The sequence below is a fragment of the Osmia lignaria genome, unplaced genomic scaffold, assembly GCF_051020975.1.
Source record: "Osmia lignaria lignaria isolate PbOS001 unplaced genomic scaffold, iyOsmLign1 scaffold0006, whole genome shotgun sequence".
In the NCBI taxonomy this organism is placed as follows: Eukaryota; Metazoa; Arthropoda; class Insecta; order Hymenoptera; family Megachilidae; genus Osmia; species Osmia lignaria.
The window spans coordinates 255,001-260,000 of NW_027478163.1; the positions used below are offsets into that span (position 1 = coordinate 255,001).

General features: G+C 39.0%; 1 pseudogene; it reads left to right on the forward strand.

The window, feature by feature from the left end:
* LOC143306326 (large subunit ribosomal RNA) overlaps nucleotides 1-5,000 on the forward strand; it is a 10,331-nt pseudogene that overhangs the window by 3,402 nt on the left and 1,929 nt on the right.

Genomic DNA, 5,000 nt, shown 5'->3' on the forward strand with positions numbered 1-5,000 from the left:
AATTACCATCATTGATGCACTGCTACTCGGCAACGATAAAATAGATAATTCTACTTACCTGTGATTGATATCTCTTCCATTCAAATACCTATGTGTATAAATACAATGGTACCTTAAATTGGTGTTACAGGCTGGAATAATAGATAGAATTATTATTATTGGGTATAAATATTTTTTTTTTTTTTTTTTTTTTTTTTTTTTTTAATTTTTTACCCCGATGTCGCAAACGGGGGTGCCAGTCTCCCCCACCAAGGGTAAAAAGCGTATAGCATTGTCCTCGCCGGGCCAATCATCCTCTGAGAGCTTATTCGAGAAGGCCGACTCACCTGGAAAAAAGAAAAATGTTTTACCGATTGAATTAAGAGAATTCGACGAAATTGATCTACAAATAAAGAGCCATATATATAACGTTAAAGTGTCGATCCCGAACAAGGAACCAAAATCGCGTACGCAAGCAATAGACGATGCTGTTAATTACTTACTAAGTAGTTACGAAAAAGTGACAAGAGCATACGTGGAGATCGCTGCGAAATGGAGCGAATTTGAAACGCTAAAAGAACGGTACTTCGACCAAGTGCAACTTGAGACTCAGCATACTACTTCAAAGGCATTCGAGGATGATTTTAATACCAAAATGGTTTGTTTAAAAGAGTCAATTGTGAGCGACGTCAAAGAATTGGTTCAAAATGAGATACGAAAAACGGTACAACAACAAATGGAGAGCATAGAAAAAAATACGAAACTAATAAATGAAGACTTCCAAGGAAATATTAAAAGCGCTGTGTGCAGTGAATTTAAAGAAGCGGTCACCAAGGTGCAGGAAGAAATGCAGGCGTCAATTCAAGGCTCGAAACCCTCATATTCAGCGATAGCAAAAACCGGTATTGTTTTTCGTAGTAATGAAGGTATTAATAATAATAAATCTGATAACAATATTGAATTTATGGTAGTAACAATAAAAGACCACGCTAGAAAATACAAATCGGCGGCGGATATTAAAAGGGTTTTTAAAGAAGCCATTAGGCCAGCGGAATTCAATTTGAGAGTTAACCACCTGGTTACATTAAACTCGTTAGGTATCAGGATAATTGCCAAAACAGTCGACTTAGATAAACTGCGGAAATCCGAAAAGTTAGTGGAATTAGGCCTTCAAATTAAGGATAAAGAGAAGCTAAAACCTCGTTTATTAATTAGAGATTTCCCTCTTAATATCGAATTCTCAGATGCAGCAAAAACTATCGCTGAAGCAGCCGAATGCAATACGAATTCGACGGAGTTACGCGTTTTAACAGAATTTATGAATAAAAACAAGAGATCTAAAAACGTCCTTGTTGAAGTGTCACCTCAAATGAGGGTCAAACTAATGACTTATGGTAGGCTTTATGTAAATTACGAATCTTGTCGAGTGGAAGACTATGTACGGGTATTACAATGCTTCAAATGCCAGAAATTTAATCATTTAGCAAGAAATTGTTCTGCTACCAACCCAACTTGTGGACATTGTGCGGGCGAGCACGATTCGAGAGAATGTACCCAAAAAGACAAAACAAAGTGCGTGAACTGTGATAAACATGGTTTTGTGAACTCGAATCACTCGGCTTTAGATTCGCAAAAATGCCCGATTCTGATTAAGAAGAAAAATGAACTAACCCGGAGCACGGATTACGAAGCACAGAAATAGAGAGACATAGCTACGCAACGGGGAGAGAAGGAGGGCTCGACAACCCGCCGGTGCCCGTTTGGGACCTTCCACTTAATTCCCCCTTACAAACCGGCCGCAATTTAACACCTTGCGATAATCAATTAAGTCGTCAAAATGCTTCTTTAGGGGCAACTTCCACTGGCAATGAGCGCGAAACAAACAATTCTCTAAATGGGGGTATCACTATGCCACCATCCAGTGGACCATCATCTTTCTTATATGTTTTCCCTAATGAAGATGGCTCTCAGTTAAATTCTATTATACAAAATACAGAACAGCCTAATAATGCGAATATTAGAGAGTTTAAATGTGAATATTGTGCGAAAAGTTTTAACTCCTTCAGAGGACTCGGAATACATAAATCCTCGGCGCATCGACAGCAAACGAATAGCAAAATAAATACTGAAAGAAAGAAACCCAGATGGCAAACTGAAGATATAAAACGCATAGCTACAGCTGAACTCAAGGCACCGAAAGAGGCAAAAACGAAAATAAATGATTACTTACTGCATAAAGTGAGACTTGAGCCACCAAGAACACGCGAATCGTTGAAGTCACTTCGTAAATCATCCAGATATAAGGAAATATTCACAGTGATATCTGAAATGCAGCAAAATCTAAGCGGTGATTCTGAAGACCTAGAAAGTAGAAATACTAACCTGGTAATACCTGTAGCAAAGGAAGATTTAAGGGTACCTGGGAGAGTAAATAATGATACTTACCTGGAACCTGTTGAAGAAGAAGTGATTAGAATACCTGTAGGGGAAGAAGATATTGGAGTACCTGAAAGAGAGAATATAAATACTTACCTGGAGCCTGTTGCTGAAGAAATAATCGAAGTAAGCGAAGGTGAAACACCTGTGGTAAGAGAAAGAGAATTAAGAGCTATTTGCAATACCAACATAAGGACACATAATCAAGCAAGAACCCATGATGAGCTTACCGATATGGAAAGAAGGAAACATATATGGTGCAACGAAGCCCACAGATTTCTAAGATCCTCCAAATGTGATGATCCGGCAGCGCTCTCATTGGGTTATGCAGTTGAGGACATTAGACAGGGGCGTGATCCTGGTAACCATTTGATTCAATGGTTTGAAACGAACTTCAGTGTACCTGCAAACATTAACACAAGGACGACTGATAGGCGGAATTCTGAACAAAACTTGTCAAATAAGAAAAAGCGAAAAAAAGAGTACGCAAAAATACAAACACTTTGGAGGAAAAATATTACCAGAGCAGCCAGCGTCGTGCTGGATGGAGATACAGGTACATTGAACCAAGTATCATTACGAGAGATTACGGATTACTGGAAGCCAATATTCGAAGAAAAAATTACGAATGATCAAGAGATTGGGGTGCAAAATGAACAAGAAACACAAAGTACCGATATTATATCCATCGAGCCGATTACATGCGAGGAAATACACGCCTGCAGACCAAAATTAGACTCAGCCAAAGGGGCGGACGGGCTATCACCAAGATTATGGCTAAATAAAGTACCGAATATGATAAAAGCGATTTTAATGAATGTCTTCTTGTTTTCAGCCAATGTTCCCACAAAATGGACCCGAGCTAGGACGATTTTCATTCCTAAGACAGATGATAAGCAGAATCCAGCGAACTATCGTCCCATATCAATAGCATCAATAGTACTGAGGCATTATCATAAAGTTCTAGCGAACAGGTTATACAAAGAATTGAAACCCGATCAAAGGCAAAGAGGCTTTATTAGGGCAGACGGAACAGCGGAAATAATATATACACTTACCACGATTTTAGATGATGCATGGAGTCGTAAAAGGCAACTTCACGTGGCGTTTTTGGACATCAAAAAGGCGTTTGATTCGGTCTCGCACAAATCTATATTCCGGGTTCTGAAAAAGAAGAAAATATCAAATAAAATACTAGAATATATTCAGACGTTATATAAAAAATCTGAAATCCAAATCGAGGTAAAAGGCGAGATTGGCGAATGTATTAAACCAAGTAAAGGAGTGAGGCAAGGTGACCCATTATCATCTCTGATATTTAATGCTGTAATGGACGAAATTTTGATGAAAATACCCGACATAATAGGCTATGAATATTTGGACACCTTAGTGAATGCTCTTGCCTTTGCAGATGATTTAATACTGATTGCAAGCACTAAACAGGGGTTGCAAACACTCATAGATGAAGTATCGACCGAAATGATGAAACATGGACTAGCTTTAGCCCCAGGAAAATGTAGATGCCTCTCACTAGTACCATCAGGGAAGGATAAAAAGGTTAAAGTAATCGAGGAGAATAGTTTTGGAGTTGGTGAGGAGAAAATCCCACAAATAAAGATAATGGACCAATGGAAGCACTTAGGAATAACGTTTTCACCACGAGGACCAATTAGGGAAAAATTTAACATAGAAGACTTTCTGGAGAGAATTACGAAGGCGCCATTGAAACCGCAACAGAGAATGGTAATTCTTAGAACTTACCTTTTACCAAGATTTTTGCATGTAATGGTCCTAGGGAAAGTTAACTACGTCACTTTAAAACGTATAGATCGTATGATAAGAAAATATATACGAAAATGGATACATCTGCCGCACGATGTACCGATAGCGTTTTATCATGCCAGTATTAAAGAAGGTGGACTGGGAATAATGTCTCTGTATACGAAAGTTCCCAACTTAATTATTAGAAGGATTGCAAGCTTGAAAAACTCACCGCTACAAATAGCAAGAACATCTCTCGACTCTAAAACTATGAAAGCTAGATATAACTGGGCCAAGATCCACGGTGAAGAAGATGCTAAATGGAATAAACAATTACATATACAAGTTGATGGATACGAGCTACGCGAATCTGCAAGGGCAATCCCATCTTCAAGCTGGGTGTTGGATCGATATGCTTCTATACCAGCAAGGGATTGGGTAAAATATCAAGCAATCCGAATCAACGCAATGCCATCGCTAATGCGGACTTCGAGAGGGAGCCGAAGGAACTTGAGGGACATACAATGTCGTGGAGGTTGTCTTATTCCGGAGACAACTGCGCATATTGTACAGGAATGCCATAGAACGCACGGTGGCAGAATATTGCGGCATAATAATATAGCGAATAAGATTTCTAACGTTTTATTTAGTTCTGGATTTCAGGTAACGCAGGAACCAAGAATTCCAACCATGCAAGGAATAAGAAAGCCCGATATAATAGCGTCAAAGGATGGGGATGTGAAGATAGTTGATGTACAGGTTGTCTCAGGCTATAGAAGTCTCAATGAAGCCCATGAGCGAAAGAGGATATACTATGCAGAAAA